Raw genomic sequence first — 22,009 nt, 5'->3', positions numbered from 1 at the left:
TTTTTAATTTTGATTTCTGATTGTTTAATGCTAGTGTAGAGAAACAATTGATTTTTCTATATTGATCTTGTATCTGCAATCTTGCTAAACCCACTTATTAGTATTTATGTGTGGTTTTTTTTGGAAATTCCATAGCTTATTTAGACATCTCTTATGTAGGCAGTCATGCTGCATATGAATAAAGATAGTTTTATGACTTCCTTTCCAATATCATGTATTTATTTCTTTTTCTTACTGTATTGCACTGGGTGGACTCCACTAAAATTTTGAACACAAATGGTTAAGATCAAAGTTTTTCCTTGTTTCTGGCCTTAGGGGTTAGATCATTAAGTCTTTCATCATGGAGTATGATATTGCTGCAGGTTTTTTAAATATATGCTTTTTATCAGATTAAGAGAGTCTTTCAATAGATTTCTAGTTTGTTTTGAGTTTCTATAAAAAACTATATATTGAGAGTTTTCAAATACCTCTTCTGTTGTTTTCTAATATTAAAAAATCTTTTCTGTGGGGCGCCTTGGTGGCTCAGTTGGTTGAGCATCCAACCCTTGATTTCACCTCAGGTCGTGACCTCGGGGTCCTGGGATTGAGCCCCTACTCTGGCTCCCCCTCAGTGGGGAGTCTGCTTGTCTCCCTCTGCCCTTCCCCACTCTCTAAAATAAATAAGCCCTTAAAAATCTTTATTGTTTTATAATATTAAAATGAAAGCCACTAAAAATAAGACTATTTTAAATAATATTAGTGTTATGTTTTGTTTTTTAATGGCATTAATTGTTGATTTTTTTAAAAAAGATTTTATTTATTTATTCATGAGAGACAGAGAGAGAGAGGCAGAGACATAGGCAGAGTGAGAAGCAGGCTCCCTGCAGGAACTCAATCCCAGGATCCTGGGACCACACCCTGAGCTGAAGGCAGATGCTCAACCACTGAGCCACCCAATAATTTAACAATTGTTGACTGTTAAAGCAACCCTGCATCCTAAGGAGAATTCCTTCTTGGTCATGAGGTATACGTTTTTTGTATATTGTTGGATTTTTAAAATTTTGTTTAGAATTTTTGAATCGATGGTCATAAGGGATATTATTCTGTAGTTTTTTTATTGTGATATTTTTGGTTTTGCTGTCAGGGTATTAATGCTGGCTTTATAGAATGAGGAAGTATTTGCTGCGCTGCTCCTTGTTAATATTCTGGAAGAATTTGTGTAGATTTGGTATAATTTCTCTTTATTTTGCCTATTAGTTTTAAAAATTGAGATATAATTGGCACATAGTGTGGTGTAAGTTTAAAGTGTCCAACGTATTGATTTGAAATATTTATATATTGTCATTTGATTCCCACCATTACATTAACCAATACCTCTATCACATCATGGTGACATTTAGAATACAGTCTCTTGACGACTTTGAAGTATATAATATGGGATTGTTGACGATTATCACAGTGTTGTGTTTGAGGTCTCCAGAACTTATTCATCTTCTAAGTGCAAGTTTATATTCTTTGACCAATATTTCCCAGACACCCTTCTCCTCTGACACACACCTAGTCACTATTCTACGCTCTGTTTCTGTGAGTTCAGCTTTTTTAGATTCCCACATTCAAGTGATATCATGTATTATTTTTCTTCCTTTGTATGGCTTATCTCACTTAGCATGATATCCTCAGTGGCCATGCATGTTGTGGCAACTGGCAGAATTTCTTTCTTTTCATGGCTGAATAATATTCCCTTGTATATATATATATACCATATCTTCTTTATCCATGCATCCATTTATGAACACTTCCATGGTTTCCAGATCTTGGTCAATGTCACTATTTTTGAGTAATTTGCTTGTGATACGTTTTGGTGAAATTGTTTTTATGTTTCTTGTGCTTGGGGGTTCTGTGAGTTGCCTTGATCTGTGGGCTTATAATTTTCATCAGTTTCAGAAAAAATTTGGCCATTATTTCTTTAAAATTTTTTTGTGCTCTCTTTCAATTATACTATGTATATAGTGCTCTGCTCATTATTTTTGCCCTCTTCATTTCATTTTGGATAGTTTTAATTATTATTTTTCAAATTCATAAATCTTTTCTTCTGCAAGGTCTAATCCAGCTAATACTACTCCCAGTGCATTTTTTATTGAACACATAGTAGTTTTTATTTTCTCTGAGTTCAACTTAAATATTTTCATTTCTAATGTCTTTGTATATTAATCCTAATATCTATCAGATTTATTGATTTATAGGCCATATTTTTCTGTTTCTTGGCATACCTGCTGATTTTCGATTCAGTGTACAATCTTGCAAATTTAAACTTATTCAGTGCTAGATATTTTTCCATTCCTGAAAATAGTCTTATGTATATCTGGGATGCAGTTATATTATGTGGAAGTAGTTTGATCCTTTTGAATTTTGCTTTTTTTTCTTTTTCATTTTATTAGATGGGTCTGGAGCAGTGTTCACTGCAGTTCTAATCATTCTCCACTACTGAGGTAAGACCTCTACCAAATATATACTCTCCCAAATACACTGTGAGCTGTAAGGTTTTCCAGGCTGGCTGTGGGAACAGGCATTATTCCTAGCCCTGTATGAGCTTTGGTCACTATTAACTCTAGTTGTTTCACGTCACTCTTTCCTAGGCAGCATGTAGTTTGCTCATATACATTCATGGACAAGAACTCAGCTGAATATTCAAGGGGAGCCCCCTGCCCATCTCAGAAGCTCTCACTCTGCTTTGATTCAGAGGTTGTAATTACACAGGAAAGTGGGACTTGAAGGATAGGTATGCTCTCTGAGGGTTGAGAGGGTACTACAGAACATCCAGGCAGGAGAATTCTCAGAAGACAGGAATGTAGAGGCCTAATTGAACCACCTAAATGAAATTCTTGAGGAGGTAGTGAGAAGACTCATTCAGTTTAAACTGAAATTTCTTGTGTGAAAGAATACAGTCCTTTTGGAAAGGTGGGCCAATGCTCTTCTAAGGACATTTAGTCTAAAGTCATGAAGGTGGAGGTCAAGTTTAACACTTTAACTACTATATCTCAAAGGCCTAAGTGTGAAGAGTGCTAGATAGTGGGTCGACACTGAAACCTGTGTTTCTGTCCCAAGGAGCTCATCTCTCCTAAGGAGTATGGGTGCCATAGGTGGAGCAAAACCCAGATTCAGGAGTTTTTCCTCTATTTCTTAGAGCCTAAGGATCTAATGACCAACTTTGCAAAAGGCCTGATGAAATGAAAGCCATGTTTAGCGAGAATCTGGTGGTTGTGTGTTATGTGTACAAGGCGTGAAAGATCCTGGGAAAATCCACAAGAAGTTTTCACAATTGGATGCGAAAGGCTTAGATGGAGGCAGAGGGATTGAGCAAGGAAGGGACGAGTATGGAAAAAAATTGTTGGCGTTGAGAAACCAGCTTGCGATGCGAGGTAGGGGCAGGAGGCAGCCCAGGATGACTTGAAGGCTTTGAGGAGGCTTGATTGATAGAAGGCTGGTACCAGGAATAGAAGTAGGGATGACAGAAGAGGAACTTGTTTCAGAGTGAAAATGACAAATTTATTTTTAGGTGTTTGAATTTTGAGGTGACAGTGGGATACCAAAGTAGATATGTACAGCTTTTGGTTGAAAATATAGGACCATAAGGGGAGGTCAGGGCTCTGGATATAGATTTTGGGGAGGGGTCACCTGATAAGATTATAGTTCAGTTCCTTCACCTATTTATTCGTTTACCAAGTGATTGGCATCAGCAGTTTGCCAGATGCTGAGCCTGGAATTGGGATGCAAAGACACAGAAGTGTGGCCTCTGTCCTTGAAGAGCAGGTAGGGAGATCATGCAATGCAGTTTGCTAAGGGCTAAAAGACTCATGTCTGTGGTAGGATGTCAGCAAGTAGGATGACAGTCAACTCAGAGTAGGGGTGCTGGGAGAGCCTCCTGGAGGTGGTGTCACCTGAACTGTGTCTTAGAACAAGTAGAGGTTAATCAGGAAGGGAAAGAGGTAAAGGGTATGAAAGATCAAGGAAACAGCATGTGAAAATATTATATGGGGGGCAAAAGGGAGCATGGACTCTTTGAGATCTGGTTGGCATAATGGATGCATGTGAGGGAGAAGAAAAGGTAAACTGGGAGAGGTGGGCAGAGGTTAAGCAAAGGAGGGCCTTGCAAGGCTCTTGGCGACTTTGAGCTGCTTCGTAGAACATCCAAATGGGATGTCCAAAAGCACCGGACTCCATCCTATGGGTTATGGGTTTCTCTGACTAATTTAAGCTTGGATGCAACGTGATAAAATTAACAATTTCTGCACCTGGAAGACATTATGTGAGGTGAAACAAGCCAGGTACAGAAAGGAAAAAACCTGCATGACTTTACTTATCTGTGGAATCTGACAAAAAGTCAAATACACAGAAGTAGAGTAGACCAATGACTACAGGGTGGAGAGGTGGGGAAGATGGGGAGACACTGGGTACAAAGTTGCAGTTGTGTAGGATAAATAAATCTAGAGATTTAATGTACAAAATGATGACTATAGTTAATAATACTCTATTGAATAGTGGAAATATGCTAGGACGGTAGATTTCAGGTGCTCTGATGTGAGGAGAAGAGCTGTTAATCAGTTTGACTGTAATAACCATTTCACTATAGTTGTGTATCAAATAATCAGGTTGTGTGTCTTAAATATATACAATTCTTATTTTAAAAATGAAAGGAATAGAAAGACTGTTCCGGCAGCAGTGTGATGAATCGAGTGGAAGGAAAAAAAGGCTGAAATAAAGGCCTTTGGTGATATTACTATTTTAGTTTTGAAGGGGACATGAAGAGGGCCCATTTTAAGACAGTGTCAGTGGGAACAGGGACAAAGGGATAGTCAAAAAAGATGGAAGAGGTATAATAGGCAGGTTTTCATAACAGATTGGGGAGAAGAGTTTTGAATATGGGCTTTATCAGCCTGCAAGAGATATTTGAGGCATTTGAGAGGAAGCACTGCACCACAGAGTGCAGTGAAGAAAAAAGAAGAGTCTAGGTTGAAACCTCAGATACCCCCAAATCCCGGGATTCCTATGACTTGATGGGTTTTCTGAGGAAGAAGGAATGAAGAAAGGTCTGAAGATAGAAGAAGGAAGCTAGATGAATATCACCGGGTATGGGGACAGAAAGAGGAGGGGAGTTAGCAGAGGAAAGGAGAGAGAGGGGGGTGAGGATGGTGTAACGTCAGAAGCTCAGTGAGAGTCTCAGGAGAGAAAGCGTGGTCAGGAGAGCCGTCAGGGGATGTAGGAGCCCTTTTCGGATGTTAGGAGGTCCCGGGTGACCTCAGGCAAAGCTGTTTCAGTAGAATGGTGAGGGAATACGTCAAATTAACTCCAAGTGGAACTGAGGAGATTTTGAGGAAGTGGATTTGGTAAGTGTAGATGACACCAGTTCCTGGAGATGCTAGGCCTCCAGCCTACCTCGTCATCTGAATTATAGCAGAATCTCACATTTTAAATTTAGTTCCGATAGTCTGTGAGAAATAGGCAAAATCTGAAATAGAACCAATTATGAGGACTCCAGTAGAAGATGAGCATAATGGTGTTTCCCGAAGTAGGTGTCTTCTGCAGTATTAAGCACATATGCCGAAACGTTTTTATGGGAAATAATCACAACAAGTAAGAATAAACTTCTTTGGGGAATTGAATATAAGTTTAACTCGGACTTTGCATCAGCAGCCTTATTTTCTGAACTATTGGTGGTCCACTGCTCCTGGTTTTTTTTAATACTACATTTTAGCTTCTCGTCGCCTTTCCAACAGAGACTTTCCTAAACTGAAGAAAAAAAAAAAAAACCCTTCTGTGCTCTTTATCACTTTAGTTTATTTCCTGACTTGTTGGAAAGCCTGTTCCTTCTGTGTGAAGCAGCAGATGGCAGAGTCCCAGACTGGAGAGAGGCAGGTGGGGTGGGTGGCCATGTGGTGTCAAGGCTGTGCCCCCGGTTTGTAGCTGGGGGGACCTGCCAGCCATCCAGACTGTGCCAGCCCGAACACCTGAGGAAAAACTCTCTCTGTCCACCTTTAGGTCCAAGAAGTTTCTGCTCTGACATCTACTGTCATGTAGAAAATTGTTTTTTTTTTTTTTCCACTCTTCTTTCTTTCTTCCAATCTTATATTCTGAGATTTGCAGTGATATGAATTCACTGATGATATCGATGATAACAAAATTATGTACATGGACCATTTTGTAATTTAAAGTAGTCTCTGATGTTACTTGATCTCATTTGGTCTTCAAATAAAAGATAACCTGTCAAGAAATCACTCCATGTTGCATAACAAGTGGAAAATACGTTTTTTTAAAGCTATTGTTTTTTTTTTTTTTTTTTATCAAGACAATTCAGTAAGAAATATCTGACCAAGATGCATCATCTGATGCTGGGGCTGGAGATGAGAAAAGATACAGCACAAATTTTTACCCTGCAAACTCATGAGAAATTATTCTGGAGAAGTCAAGGCTTCGTGGCAAAAGGTAAACACACCGTTGACTGCTCTGAAGTCATTTTTTTTTTCCTGAAGGCATTTTTTATACTGTAAAAATATTTAAGAATTTAGACAAGGACAGGGGGAAAAAAAGCAAATATTTCAAAACTTAATTTTTCTCACTCTGGTTTTTGGTTTAGAATTTAATTTTTTAGTGGTGGTGACAAGTTTAGATATTCACTCTTTCTCAGTCCTTCTTATAATCGGGACTAAATTTTCATACCTAAAATAAATTGGGATATATGTCTGGCAAGTTCAGACATCTACAGGAGTTGTGGAGCAGCTATTGGAAAGCACATTTGGAACACGATTTAAGTGGAGTGTATGGTTGGGGAACCCAGTTTTTCTTCTTGGACAAAATAAGCATAATGGGAACTGGGGTCTTGCTGGTGCTCTTAGTGAAAGGGCATTCTACTAATGGGGTAGAATGGCTTAAAGGATGGTGCTAAATTAGAAAATTAGATCAAGGGACACCTGGGTGGCTCAGGGGTTGAACGTCTGCCTTTGGCTCAGGTTGTGATCCTGGGGTCCTGGGATCGAGTTCTGCGTCAGGCTCCCCACATGGAGCCTGCTTCTCCCTCTGCTTGTGTTCCTGCCTCTTTCTCTGTCATGAATAAATAAATAAAATCCTTAAACAATATTAGAATCAATGCATTATGACCCTTAAGAAGGAGAAAAGCAGCTGAACCAAAAGGTAAGATGCATTGGTGGATGATGCTTTTTTCTATCATCAAAATATCATCTATCTTTCTTAAAAAATCATCAGATCATTAGCTTGTCACTGTGATAATTTTAACCTCTACCCAACTGCGATGAATCTATTGTTAAATAGATGTATTATTTCTTGTTTGTTTGTTTTCTTCTTTTTTGGAATTCCAAGTGTAGTCACAATTTGCTAATAGTTTAATGAGAATACCAAATTCGAATGCAACTTTACTGCTTTTCTGGTATAGATATCTTTGCCATTTTTTCCTCCAGATTTACAAAAATATAAATGAGTTGTTTTTGACGCAGATTACAAACATACATAATATTCCTGGAATGTGTTTCAGTCTCTAGTTTATGTGCTCTTATAATTAACTAGATATCTTCAAAAGAACGAATTCTAGTTCAGGGCTCAAATTAAGAGCAAGTAACTATAAACAGAGTGCTCGATTCATAAAAATAAACAGCACATATGGGCTTCTGCTGCAGATGTTATACCCTGGAGTGTGCCCTGATTTCCTTCTAGCTAAGTAAGAATAGCAAAATCGCATAGATGTGTAGTAATATATGAGTGTCGGTTACATTAGAATACACTCCATATATAAAAAAGACAAGAGTGTTTGTAAGTAGACTTTTCTAACCACTGAAACTACAAAATGTTGGTCATATTACCTTTGGCTTTATAGAGAGCATCTCCCCCAAACCTGGCTGGCTCCCTTTCTCTCCCACCACTCAGTCCTCAGGGAGTTCTGTGCTTGTGCAGAGCACACACACTTGTATAAGCCTTTTTGGGCAGGAAAGATAAAAAAAAATTTTTTTTTATTGAATACCTAATTTGTGTTACTTTCTTTTTGCCTACATTCAATTACTGTTTACATGTTAAGAAACTCCTGGAAGCCCCAATATTTGCACCATTTCTAATATAGGCAGCTTTGCTTTTTCCAGATCTCAGTGACTAATTTGCAAAATTAATTTAATCCATACGATAGCCCTTCCTTCTGCAGACCCCCATTGAATGCCCACTCTGTCCGTGCTTGATGAGTATCATTACCTTTATTGTTCCAGAGGAGCAGAGCCCGAGAGACTGGTTGTTGTGCTTGGCAGCCCAGTGAAGATTTAAATCCAGGTCCGTCTTACACCCAAGCCTAATCTCCTCGCTGAGCACAAACGACGGGATAACCATATATACTGGGCAAGCTGTCCCGGCGGCACCACGGCTGTCCTCTCCTCCCATACTCCACCAGAAAGCAGGGGGTAAAAGGAGATCACGGGGAGTACAGCGATGCAGGGGGTCTGATCACAGACACTCTCTCTAATGTGTGAAAGCCTCATAGACCTAATTCTCCATAGAAGTAGTCACATTTTAAAAAAGGAACTCTGTTAGCAATACATGTGGGAGGTGGGGGGATACCTTTGTCCTTTAAAAGAAGGTTTTGTTTGAAAAAGGTTTGTTTGACCATAAGGGCCACGGGAGGATGGAAATGGACTCCTTCACTGTGGGTGCATGGGTCTAGATTCAGTGAGCACCCCGAGAACATCACAAACAGTCAGAGGCCCCATAACGCACATTTAGCCCTGGCCCGGGTACACACACTCTCAACATTTTTAGATAGTTCAGTTTGGCTGACGATTTGGTAGCTAGAGCCTATTGAATTTATTAAACATTGGACATTTTCCTACTTTTAAAAATTCTTGAAATAATTTACAGGTTAAACTTGGTATGATGTTTCAAGGGGCTAAAATCTACTCTCTGAAGGAAGGAGAAGACTTTAGGGGTTTCAGGCATTACATAGACTCTGGTTTCTTTCTGTCTTTTTTTTTTTTTTTTTAAAGATTTTTATTTATTTATTCATGAGAAACACAGAGCGAGAGGCAGAGACACAGGCAAAGGGAGAAGCAGGCTCCATGCAGGGAACCTGATGAGGGATTCGATCCTGGGACTCCAGAATCATGCCCTTGGCTGAAGGCAGGTGCTAAACCGCTGAGCCACCCAGGGATTCCCCTAGACTCTGGTTTCTAGAAGCAAAGGCAAACAAAGACATTGGTTTATAGAAGTCTTGCTTTCTGACAACTCCCAATATGCACATTAATTCACAGAGATAATTACTATGTGAAAAATATCTTCTTTTTTACAGTTAGATTTAAGCAAGAATTTGTGGAGTCCTGTGTGTAGAGCACACTACAAAGATGCTGTTTAGAAACAAAATCTTTAATCAGATCCTCCTAAATTTCTTTCCTCCTTGCAGATCTCCTTTTACTTTCTACCAGAAGTGGGATTAAAAGGTATTTTCAACCTGCTTTGTAAAAGTCACCTGGAGGATTCACAACTTGACTTTCTATGAGGGCAGAAGGCATAACATGGTGAGTGACTTCCAGTTATCAGCTGCCTCAAATGAACATCTTTCATTCCATCCCTGATGACAATGCCTTCAACAAGCAATCTCAAGTGAGGGTGCAAATGAGAGTTTATAAACCCTGGATTGAGAAAACCCGGGCTATCATGAACTCTCCCTATTGCTCTGTTTTCTCAGATTCTTTGACTTACTTTTTGATATTTTGATATATGCTCTTTCTCAGGCTACTGGTTTAGACATTGGTTAAAGAAGATAAGTGTCACACCAGTGAGGCAACTTACTATTTTATAGTAACTGTCCCCTTTGGACTTTTTGTGTCCCTTGTCATAGAGGAGTTCCATAGGGCTCTTTCTTAGTATTCAGTGTGGAACTTGATATACTGTGAATTCTCTGGGGGTTTCAAGGTCAAGGAGACCTTGGGGAAAACAGGTTTCTTCTGAGTCCAAGTTGGGTCTGGGGACTGGTTTTGATGAAAGACAAATGCTTTACTTAGCCTTTTCTGTGTGATAAGCCATCTCCAAACTTAGTAGCTTGAAACAATGATTTATTATTACCTCTCATGGTTCTTTGGACCAACTGCGGTCAGTGTTTCATATAAGAAGAGTTGGACAGAGGCTGGGCCTGAGTCACCTGAAGGCTTTGGATGTCCAAGGTGGCATCTTCACTTACATGCCTGGCACCTCTGCTGGTAGGGCTGGAACAGCTAGGACTGGCTGGGCATGTCTCTCTCATGCCGGGAGCTTCTCTATTTGGGTAGCTTGTGGTGATCTGAGGAGTCCGCTTTCTTACCAAGTGGCTGGCCTTCCTCAGAGTAAGAATTCCAAAGGACCCAGATGAAGCAGCATATCATTTTATGACCTGGTCCCTGAAGCCATGTGGCATCACTTCTGCTGCATTCTACTGGCCAAAATGAGCCACAGCGGCCATTCCAGATTCAAGGTGACAGGATTTTCAGAGTATACATGGCAGGATGCACAGACCACTAACTGTCCCTGAAGTACCTGTAAAAAGGCAGGCAAAGAAGTCTGGTTCTGTGAAGAGAAAGATTGTTCTTTGTCAGAATTTATTATTTTAAAACTGGCCAAAGCAATCATCTAGGGGCATGATCCCAGACATATTTAGAAGCCTGGCTTTATCAACAAGGGGATTGTGTTTCCAAGGTCCTACACCTGGATAAATTCCTGTCCTCACAAACACTATTACTTGGCCTTAGATAATAAAGCAAAGCAGAACACAGAGGACTGAGGGCCATTTCTCCCCAGAGGCCCTTTGTGACATTCACTTCTATCTCGACATAGAGGAGTTTATTTATGAAATCAGCTTGTTGGCACCTTGGATCACCCTTAGTGCTCTGAGTGTGTGGGGTGTCAGACAGCTGGGTCACGTGTGGGGCAGCGAGGAGTGAGGAAGGCCAGGGCCATGCAGTGCTGCCTGAGAGACTGTCTTCTCAACCCCCCAATATTCACTAAATCTCATCTTTTCACAAGCCTCCTCCCCTTCCCCCCGCTCTTTCTTTTCTTCCTTTCTTCCTTTTTAAGATTTTATTTATTTATTTGACAGAGAGAGAGAGAGCATGAGCAGAGGAAGGGTAGGGGCAGGCAGAGGGAAAGGGAGAAGCAGGGTCCCCACTGAGCAAGGAACCTGATGCAGGGCTCCATCCAAGGACATGAGCCCAAGGCAGACACTCAACTGACTGAGCCACCCAGGTGCCCCATCCCCTCCCTGTCTCAAATTTAATTATAATAATAAATTATTATAAGAAGAAAAGCAGACATAGGAACAATAGAGATAGAGGGAACGCAGCCACTCAGCGAGAATTCCAGGTTATAGGAAATGTACTTAAAGAAAGGATAGCCCTATACCTGTTCAGTTTCTGGATACCTTAACCCTGGCGGATTTCATGCCAGGAATGTAATTTCAAAATCAAAGAAGCAGACAATCTGGGATGGTCACAGGAAAGTGGGTAGAATAAAGATCAATTTAATGAATGCATTGTGTATACACTCTCTGAGGGTCATGATTTCAGGAGAGTGAAATAAGGCAAAGAGCAAGGAAGAGAGTGTGGCAGAGAAGATAATAAAGGGAGTAGAGGGGGAGGGAGCATCAGAAAAAAGAAGAGAGAAATCTAGGAAGAAAGAGGCTGCTCTTGGGGAAGAAAATACAATCGCTACCAAACATGTTCCTCTCCATTTAAATGTTGAACATAAAACGATACGTAAAGTTCACAATAGTAATTTTTCTGAGAGACAGAAGGAGAAGAAGATGTCAAAAGAGAGGATTGTGGGATAAATATGCATAGTCACAGTGATATAGGGAGAAGGTCAAGGGCAACTTATTGTCCCATGGTAGCTTAAAAGCAAAAATCTTACAGATCGGCCTCATCTCCCCACTTTTCCAACCAATAGTCTTGCTAATAGGTTTGCAGTAAATGCTCCCGCCCAAAGAGGAATTTATCAGTAAAAGAAATTCGTTTTTGGAAACTCCCTCCAAATGAAGATGCAACCAAGGACATAAGGGGGTAGTGGTTCATTGCATGGTTTTGAGTCGCTCCTGGCTCTGCCCCTTAGCAGTTCTGTGACCTGAGGAGTTACTGATCCTCTTTCAGCCTCGGGTTCCTTATCTGTAAGATGGGGGCGAGCTGCAGAACACGCCTCGTAGGGTTGTGGGCAGGATTAGGTGGGATGTGTGTGCAAAGGCTGAGCACCCTGGCTGGCGTCATTATGACTCTCTTGCTTTTGGTGACAACAAAGCATTTCAGGGGTCTCTCTTTGGGACTGTCTGAAGCCTCTCCCCAAGGATGTACTCTCTTGACTGTAAAATCAAAGCATATTTCTTTGCATGGTACACTGATGTTAGTGAAAAAATGGAGAGGCCACAAATGAAAACGTGTTGGCAGAGATGTGGTATTTCCTCAGATAGACTTGTTAAGCCACACAAAACTCTTCCATTTTGCTGCCTCTCAATTAGTTCTAATTCTTGACTCCGCTGCTCCTGCTTTCGGAGTCAAAGTGTTTTCCGATGGTCCACTGGGCCGCTGGATTAAGCTGTATTTAAGTTACTTATATGCAGAAATAAACTTGTCTTCTTTCCTCTTATCCTTCCGGTACAACGGCACCTTCCTACTAATTACATTATTCTCTGTGATTCTCCAGGGTCCTCCGGATAACAAGGAGAAGCGATGCTATAGGACATACACTTTTCCGCTTTATTGGCCTCTTGTTATCCATGGGCCTAACACCGAAGCTCAGCAAACAGTCCAGACCCAAATGTGAAAACCCACTGATTGCCAATCGCACAGTCTGAATTCGATTAGAGTGCCAATTTCCTGCCCTTTCCCCTGTGCTCAGAGAGAAAGGAACAGCTCTGAAGTCCCTAAGAGATGCTGCTTGATTTAAGCCCTGTGAAATTCTAACCAAAAGGTAATAGAAAAGAGAAACCAAGCTTATCAAATTTTCCTTAGGAGCATCGGTCTGTTTCACCTGTGGTAATTGGCCGAGTTCAGGCCACCACTCTGACAAGCTACAGGAAGTTGCCAGAAAGAACTACCAATAAATAACCCAGCGCCTTGGAAAACAACTTTTATGCTCTCTGGTATGGGTTTAGAGGCGGTCTAAGAAAAGCATATAGGGAGGTACACAGGGCTGGCAAATGAACCAGGGGGCACTTTTGGGGTAAGTAATAGTTATTGGTTCATTGCGAGAAGAAGTTTGATGTCATGCGGTGGCTGGTTGGATGAGGACACTGTATGTCTGGAGTGCAGGTCGGTTTCTTTTGCAGCAGCAAAAAGTGGACTGGTGGGATGAGAGCCAGACGGTGTTTGCTTCTCCTTCAGATACAGATAATTTAACCTATTTACTGGAGCATTTCATAGGAAACAAAGGGGGTGGGAGGGAAGAACCTCACAGGTGTCCTTTTAATTTAATCAGTGGCGTTTGCTATCGTGACCAAAACTGCCCAGGCTGCAGTGCTTTCTGCTAACACGGCCCTGCAGAGAACCATCGTCTGGAAAGATTTCAGGAATGAGAGCGTTTATGGCATAAATAGGGAGATGAATCTTAAATAGCTTACTCGGGAAATCTGATATGAAAAATAAGAAAAGCCATCAGAGCGTTGCAGGTGGGCTTCAAGGGGCACAGCCCAGTCCGTGGCCTCTTTGCTGGGCCTGATGTGCACACGCACACGACAGTCCACTACGGCTCGATGCGTTCCGGTGAAATTGAAAATCGGGGTTGAGGATAACCGGATTGGTAGAGAGGCCTGGGAGATCAAAGTGTTTCTGTCTTCGGTGGCCAGGATGAACTTGACTGCTCTTGAGGACAGAGCAGAGAGTCGTGTGGGGAAGACATGAGCGGCCACATGTGTGACAGCCTGGCTGGCCCAGCCCAGGGAACCAGGCGGAGATTCGCACTGGTTCTTACCCTTCCATCATAGGCCAAACGTCTCTTTGGGGATCATCACCTCAGTTTTTCTTTTGGCTGTGTCTCGTGTACAAGGTGGGCTTCACGTCAAAGAGAGAAATTCCAGAAATGGGCTTTTTATTCAATGCTCCAGATATTTTGCTGCCAGACACAGCTTCTGTCCCTGGGCACGTTGGCAGGCAGGGAGAGACGAAAAGCAGGGCCCAGTCGAAGGCAGACCCTCCCAGGCCTCTGGAAGGGAAATCCAAGGTCTGGACAACTCATTCCAAGTTGTTCTATGCCAGGGGCTGTCGTCTTGAAGGAGGCCTGACTTGAGAGGTGTTCACAAATGGAGCTGTTTCTCTGGTGTCGCATTAATTGAGGCACAGCCGAGATGCCCCTTTGACAGCGGTTAGTACACGGGCGAGTCATTTCAATCTCAGGGAATATGAGGGGGAAATGATTTCCCTTTATTGCAGAAACATCCCTGGGAGGAGATGGAGGGAATAGAAAAGCAGCAGACATGTTATGAGGAGAGCCAGATCCTCCTGCTGTCCAAGGCTAAATCCTGGCAAGGGCCAGCCTCCGCAACCAGGAGCTCTGGCCGTTGTCAGCTGCAGTGACACTACAGTTCCTTTGAGGGCTGGGAGAACGTGCCCAGGATAACAAAGATACACATGTAAATAAGAAGCCACTGGGGTTTGCAGGGTTTTGACAGTTCACCAGTGTCCATTTGTTGAATTCTGCATTAGCGAAGCAATAAGAACAGTCTCTGACCTTTTGTTATGAGCAAGAGGACCAACTGGGGGCCTGAAATGTACATAATGACAAATTGGCAATAATATTAACAATAAAACTTTTGAGAAATGAGCTTTTTCTCACCCCCCCCCCCTTTTGTCTCTCCCTGGCCTGTTTCCATCCTTAGCCTGGGCTAAGGATGGGGTTGGAAAAGCATGCATCCCAGTTTTCTCTCCCTTGGGAGCCACGTGGTGTGTGAGCTGCTGATTGGCCATCTTTCTTCTGGTTCTTTCTGCAGTTTGCCTGAGGAGTTGCTATAAATCCCCTGGGAAGGCACTGGGCCCAGTTCTTGGCTTCTGAGCGCTTTCCAATTGAATAGGGATAACAGTCCTGAATGAGGAGAACTGCGTCAACATTTTAGCATTTTGAACGCTGGAATCCAGAGAGCACAGGGGACCATGCCTCGGTTTCTTGAATTATGTCATTCATTTGACACTGAACCCGTAATTTGTACTGTTACTTGTCTGGGGACAGTTTTATATTTTTATGATTATGAAAAGAATCCAGGCTTACTGAAAAATCTTAGACCATACGGAAAAAAAAAAAGGAATAAATTGAAAACCACTAGTCATTTTATTACCCAGATGTAGCCATTGCTGATATTTTTGTATTTATTCTTTAAGAGTTAGCTCTGTGATGCTACACACATATTCATTTTTTAAAAACTCAACAGTACTCTGCTAACTGTTTAGAAAACTCCTTTATTTTTTTCTATATCAACAAATATAGACCTTAGTTACTTTCTTATGTCCTCCTAGTATTCCATAATGTAAATGAAGCATAACTGACTCAAGCTATTTATTGCTGGGGACAATTTGGATTGTTTCTGATTTTTTAAAAAAAATCTTTGGTCTTCTATAAACACGGCTGCAGTGAACATCTATATACATTCTTTGGAAGTTTCCCATCACCATTTTTGTCTGCCTCCTGTAGATAGGAGCTCTTTATATGTTGCGCATTACTTGAAATATGGATACATATTTTTATTTTTTAAATTTTTTTATTTTTTATTTTTTGTGTAAATTTATTTTTTATTGGTGTTCAATTTGCCAACATATAGAATAAAACACCCAGTGCTCATCCCATCAAGTGCCCCCCTCAGTGCCCATCACCCAGTCACCCCCACCCCCCGCCTACCTCCCCTTCCCCCACCCCTAGTTCGTTTCTCAGAGTTAGGAGTCTCTCATGTTCTGTCTCCCTTTCTGATATTTCCCACTCATTTTTCTCCTTTCCCCTTTATTCCCTGTCACTATTTTTTATAGTCCCCAAATGAATGAGACCATATAATGTTTGTCCTTCTCCGATTGACTTATTTCACTCAGCATAATACCCTACAGTTCCATCCACATCAAAGCAAATGGTGGGTATTTGTCATTTCTAATGGCTGAGTAATATTCCATTTGTATACATATTTTTAAATATTTTTTTCTCAGGTTTTCAAATCACACAGCTTGAGTTTGAATCTTGCCTCTGCTGCTTATTACCTGCATGGTCTTGGGCACATTATTTACTTTATTTGTGTGTCAATTCTCTTACCTGTAATGTGGAGATGACAGTGGTACCTACCTCATGATGGATATCAAATAAGGTGATACATGTAAAGAAAGATGCTCGATACAGCAGGTATGTGAATCAGTAAGTATTAGCAATTAGTTTTGCTATTATTTGAGAGTAATTATGGCAAAGAAAATTGCAAATAAGATATATTTGTAACTTCAAGTTCAAATAGAATTTTAGAAATCAGTAAAATCAACCATTTTGGGGGAAACAAGTTGTGCAAATTACCAAGCCCCAAAGTAATGTAAAAACAATTTGTTTAATACTATCTGTAAGCTGTAACAGAAAAGAAACCTCTGGTACTTTGAACATTCTTTTTTTTCTAAAATATTTTATTTATTTATTCATGAGAGACACACAGAGAGAGGCAGAGACATAGGCAGAGGGAGAAGCAGGCTCCTCATGGGGAGCCCTATGCAGGACTAGATCCTAGGACCCCAGATCACGCCCTGAGCCAAAGGCAGACGCTCAACCACTGAGCCACCCAGGTGCCCCTACTTTGAACATTCTAAGCACAAAAACAAAATATGGTTTGTACTCACTTGGAAGAAAAAAAAATCTCAGTATTGTCTTCCAAGAAGAAGTGTCTAGGCTTCCTATAAGAAAATCTGGGACACCAAAACATGCCCCATATTAGGATGCAAAGTCATACGTGGAGGTGTCTGTATGATCCAACTTGGTGCAAGGCAACTGGTCACACTTGGGGTCTGCCCAGGATGGTCAGGATTGCCTCAAGGGCGGTACTCCGAAGTAGGAGTGGCATGGTGTCAAAGGAAGAACGGAGGAGGCGGGCTTGATTTGGAATAAATATGTAAATCAAGCAGGCATAGTTGAGCATTTCTGGGGTCCTGTATACTTGTGATGCTCCCTGCTTATTTCTTGCTCAGTCGGCCAAAAACTCTGAGCAGGAAGAGGGTGAAGGCGAATGACTCTCCTCATTGCTCAGTTGTGCTCCTTCCTTTTGCGTCACTGGAAGTGCTGTGCCAGTTCAATTCCAGAGTGGGGATAGTCTAGTATTTTCATTATTGTCATCACTAGTATATTCATCGTCACCAGAAATATTATTAGTAAGGGTTTCTGTCTTTGGTGCCATGCTTGGAAACATCTTCCTCATCCTGAGATCGAAAAAAAACCACTCATCTGTGTTTTCTTTCTGGTATTTCTGTAATTGCATTATTTACTTTAGATTTCCAATGCTGACCATTTTTTACATATGTGTTCTATCTCCCTGACTTCTTTTCTAAGCAGCTGTAGGTCAGGAAAAATGTCCTTGTTGCTCTGAGACTGGCTTTGCACAGAGCCAATACTGGGGGAACTTCAAACTGCGTCTGCTGATAATGAGGGTGATGTGACACATTGATTACAAAAGGCGATTTTTCCTTTGTTTTATGTTTGGTAAAGTTTTGGTTTGAGTTTTCAGACATGCTCACTATGGTTGAGGAAACCTGGATAGGACCCTCTCAGGAAGTGGTCAGTGTCCTCCACACTTGAGGGGGTGGGCTCAGGAGGATGCTCTGAGGAGGGGCCCGTCAGGCATGAATAGACATCATGACTCTAAACCACATGACAGGCAGGAGTCACTAATTCATTGCCTCCTTCTAAGCATAGGAAGTGTGTGTATTTGTGTGTGTGTGTGTGTGTAAGTGTGTGTGTATTGTGGATGACCCATCACTTTTACCACTTCTTAGAGCACTCAGGGACTAATAAATGAGAACTACCGCGGGTAGTTGCTGGCTTCCTGTGAACTCTGAGGACTCCACTGCCCCTTGTCCTTTCCCTAGCTTGTCTGCTCCGCAGGGAGAGTAGAAGACTCAGATAGAGGGAAGCTAGGTCCAAAGGCAGATAAATGCTCTGGCCTCATTCTGATCCTTGTCTTACCTCACAGCCTCATGGGCGGAGAGAGAAAAAAGAGAACTCAGAGAACCATCAGACCAAGATGGAGTTCCCAGACTCTTTTCCCCCTTTGTTCCTCTTATCACTGCCTGATACAATGATTTATTTCTCTGCTTATATGTTTAAATGTGTCTCCTTATACTAGGTTGTGAATTATGTGGGAGCAAGAGCCTCATCTATGTTGTTCGCCATTTTTCCCCAAAAAGAAAAGTAATATTTGACACATAGTAGGTATTCCATAAAGACACATTTTAATTGATAAGTGGACAAATTCATGTTGAATTATTTTTGACAGCATTAAATATGTTCACTTAGCTAAAGTCTTTAAAAAGTCCTAGAAATCATCAAGGACAGGTAGTATTGATATGCCCATTCATACCCACACAGCATCTGGTCACATGCATAGAATATTCTGGCGGCCCAAGACTTAAGAGGCACTACTTGAAACACTACTTCCAGGGAAGTACAATTCATGGGAAAGATATAGGAGAAATATTTGTAGGTGATTCATTGAAGTTATAAACACACTGTTTATGCTAATCCGATCATTACTCAAGTTGGGATCTACTTTGACGGATCTAAATGTCACATAGTAGCAATTACAGTAACTCTTGTCCCACACACAACACCCTCGCTGGTTCAGAAGGCTTGGGTCCATGGGGAAGTGAGGACTCTTCATTTCTTTTCTCGGTGATGTCTTCCCGATTATTTATCTTTGCAGGTTCTATGAAGTTCTAGAGGTCTGTTGGAGCTTCAGCTCCTGGGGGGTGGGGATGGGGGTAGAGCGATGAGGGGAAGGGGAGGAAGAAAGGATTGACATTTGTTTATGTAAGAGACATTTATTAAGTGCTTCTCAGTGCCAGAGACCATGCTGGCCCAATGTGGGAACCCAGGAGAACTGAGGTGTCTAGCTAGAGAAGGAAAGCTGAAGGAGGGAGGTGGCACCAGCTTTCAAACATCAGGTGAGGTAGAGGAGGTGGTGGTGAGTGGCTTTCTTCATTTCAGCTAAGGATAAGGCAAAAGCCCCAAAAGCAACCCAACAACATTTGGATTAGAAGTGACTGTAAATGGAACTGAGGTAATAAGTACAGGGGCCATATTTTCTAAACTAGAAATCGAGACACATGGTCTGACACACGATCGGACAGATGGATGGAATATTTTGGCTTATGACTGTCCCAGAAAAATCTCTTCCAGATGGCTTAGGTGTAATACACAGCCATCGACATGTTATGACTTGAGGGGCATGGAGAAAATGCCATGCCCTTCTTCAAAATATCTTTCCAGCACCGCACATTCCACTATTAGAGATTTATTTCTGTGTCCTGTGGAGGCTGTTAGATATTCCATCTTGTATGTAAGATCGTCAACACTTTGTCAAGTTATCGATTTGGGGGGTTCAGGTTTGAAAGTAGAGGTGTGCAGGAACGGGAAACCTGTTGGAAAGAGCAGTGGTAGGAGGCAAGAGAAACATTCTTATGTCGTCTAGAACTGGCTTCCTCCTCAAGAGTTGTTAGACGGTGTTGCAAATACCCAGAGAACTTGCGACTTTCTTCCATGGAGATTTGAAAGAAGAGATGGCTGGCCACAGGGCAGACCCAAAGCCCAAAACCAGCAGCGCTCAGCTCCCAGCTGAGCAATGGCTCTGATGCGTAAAGATGGACCTATCCGATTCTGTGACTCCTGAAAGCACATTCACCCTGTTGTCATCTGCACAAAGCAAACTCTTGCCTTTAAACTGGAAGAATCTGGGGGGAGGGAGTCAAATTTTTGTGTGAGCTCATGACACAATTTCACATTCTTATTTATGCCTCAAGCCTGCAATGATTAAATTTAAAAACTATCATCTCTTCCAGAAAAAGGGAATGAAGAAAAATGACCTCAAAAGATGTCAAGTTTGGAAATAATTACTTCATAAATACACTGGGGTGGAGAGTAGCTGAATAATCAGAATGTTCCTGTCCTGCCCCATTCACACATTGGCCACAAGCTGCTCACTATGGACATGGCATCTCAGCAGACATTTCACAACGAGACATTTCTTAATGAGCTTTGCATGATTGTCTGTCTGTCTGTCTGCCACTTTGTTATAATGCAAAGGTAAACAAATGAAAGAGTCAAAGATATACTGTGCAGAAAAGCTACTGGTGTAGGCTCCTCCATTGGAAAAGAAGCTGCTTGAAGGAAGGGTTCAGGTTTGATTTCTTCTGAACTCCAAAAAGAAATTTTAGTATGATTTTAATATGGGAGGCTGTAATCGAGTTCACCAACGAAAGGCTCAATAAGGCAGAAAACATTTTTTTTTAAAAAAAGATTTTTATTTATTTATTTGAGAGACAGAGAAAGAGTGAGAGAGAGCACAAGCAGGGGAAGAGGGAGAAGCAGGCCCCTTGCTGAGCAGGGACCCCCATGTGGGGCTTGATCTCAAGGACCACGGAATTATGACCTGAGCTAAAGGCAGATGCTTAACCGACTGAGCCACCCCGGTGACCCAAGGCAGACCTTTTTAATCAGGGGGGTTTCCTAACACATTTCATGACTCCACTGAGATTTTTTCATTGGTATAACTCATGAAAGAAAAATCTCAAAGATGGGCCAGAAGAGGTCATACTGAAAAACAAAAGGAGGAGGCCTCGCACTGTTCTCGCCGCCTGTATAATTTCTTCTGCAGCCATCAACGACTGTTGAGCAGACAGCAGTTTTCCAGTCCCGCGAATGTGTGAAAGCTCACTCAACTTCTGTTGGAGAAATAAAATCAGACCCTTGCTTTCTTCACCTAGACTGGGAGCAACCGGCAGGCAGAGAATGTGTCCATTTTCTCCATTTCCTGGTACCTGCCAGCCCGCTGCCCTGGCATCTGGTGGGTGCTCAATCTTTGTGAAATAAACAGAGGAAAGAAACTTTGCTAGTGGTGATAGCATGGATTAAGAACCCTTTGTTTAACTGCCTTGTGAAAAAATTTGACCGAATCACTATCCCTATCACACATGCCTATCACGTTTGGCACCTCTGAAAAGCAGATCGTGGTTTCATTTTAGGGGATGCTAGTGGGGGAGGAACTACAGAGACAATGTAGAGCATCCCAGTGCCTGGGCAGCTTTCTTACTCCTAACAGGGGCTTAATAAATAGGCTTTGAGTGAACACATACGTGTGTTTACCTATAAGTGTGTGTGTGTGTGCGCACGCGCATATATATGTCTCTCCTTAGCTGGGATGTTTAACATAACCTCTGAAACTTCAAGCTTGATAAGCACGAAGACGATGTTATTATTCTAAGTGCTCAGTAGTGGGCTTTCAGAAACTAGTAATGCATATTTTTAAAATTATGGTTCTTTGGTTAGACATGCTTTAGTTTAGCTGGCTTCTGTGATAGAGGTGAGCTCTTGTGAGCTCCTCCGGGGGCAGAAGAGGTCTGGAGTGCTGGGAACTATGAGCAAGAAGTCTTTCAACAGGCACAGGGTGTTGGGGAGCAGGTGTTCAAGGGGGCATGTGACAGCTAGGTGAAACAGCACGTCTTCGGTGGGGAGGCCTGAAAGGCGTGTATTCCGACTGGGGTTTCTAGCTCCTCTATGTCAGAGGGAGGCCAAAAGGTCATTTCTCTTATTTTCCTAATATAGAAAAGAAGCTACTGTGTAAATCAAGGTCTTCAGGTGATAACTATATAGTAGGTAGTAAGGGATTCAGAACAATTTGACAGCATTTAAGTTGATGTGCAGGGGAGAGGTCTGATCCTTGCTGTGGTCCGTTCTTTATGGGTGAAAAAGCTTGTTCTATCGCCAACGGGTGAGTTAGAGAGCAATGCAAACAAGGGTGTGTGTGTGGGTGTGATCTTTC

The 22,009-nt window shown here is 41.8% G+C and overlaps 1 long non-coding RNA gene across 1 annotated transcript; it reads left to right on the top strand.

Moving 5' to 3' along the window:
* The first annotated feature begins 2,417 nt into the window (after window positions 1-2,417).
* LOC140595505 (uncharacterized) lies at window positions 2,418-15,270 on the top strand. The gene is made up of 4 exons (XR_011997189.1): window positions 2,418-2,468; window positions 6,323-6,459; window positions 9,422-9,536; window positions 12,682-15,270. It is a non-coding gene; the product is annotated as an uncharacterized lncRNA (long non-coding RNA).
* The last annotated feature ends 6,739 nt before the right edge of the window (window positions 15,271-22,009 follow it).

Source organism: Vulpes vulpes, chromosome 1 (genome assembly GCF_048418805.1).
Source record: "Vulpes vulpes isolate BD-2025 chromosome 1, VulVul3, whole genome shotgun sequence".
NCBI lineage: Eukaryota > Metazoa > Chordata > Mammalia > Carnivora > Canidae > Vulpes > Vulpes vulpes.
Note: the sequence above shows the minus strand (reverse complement) of the source record. Positions and strands in the feature narration are given on the sequence as shown.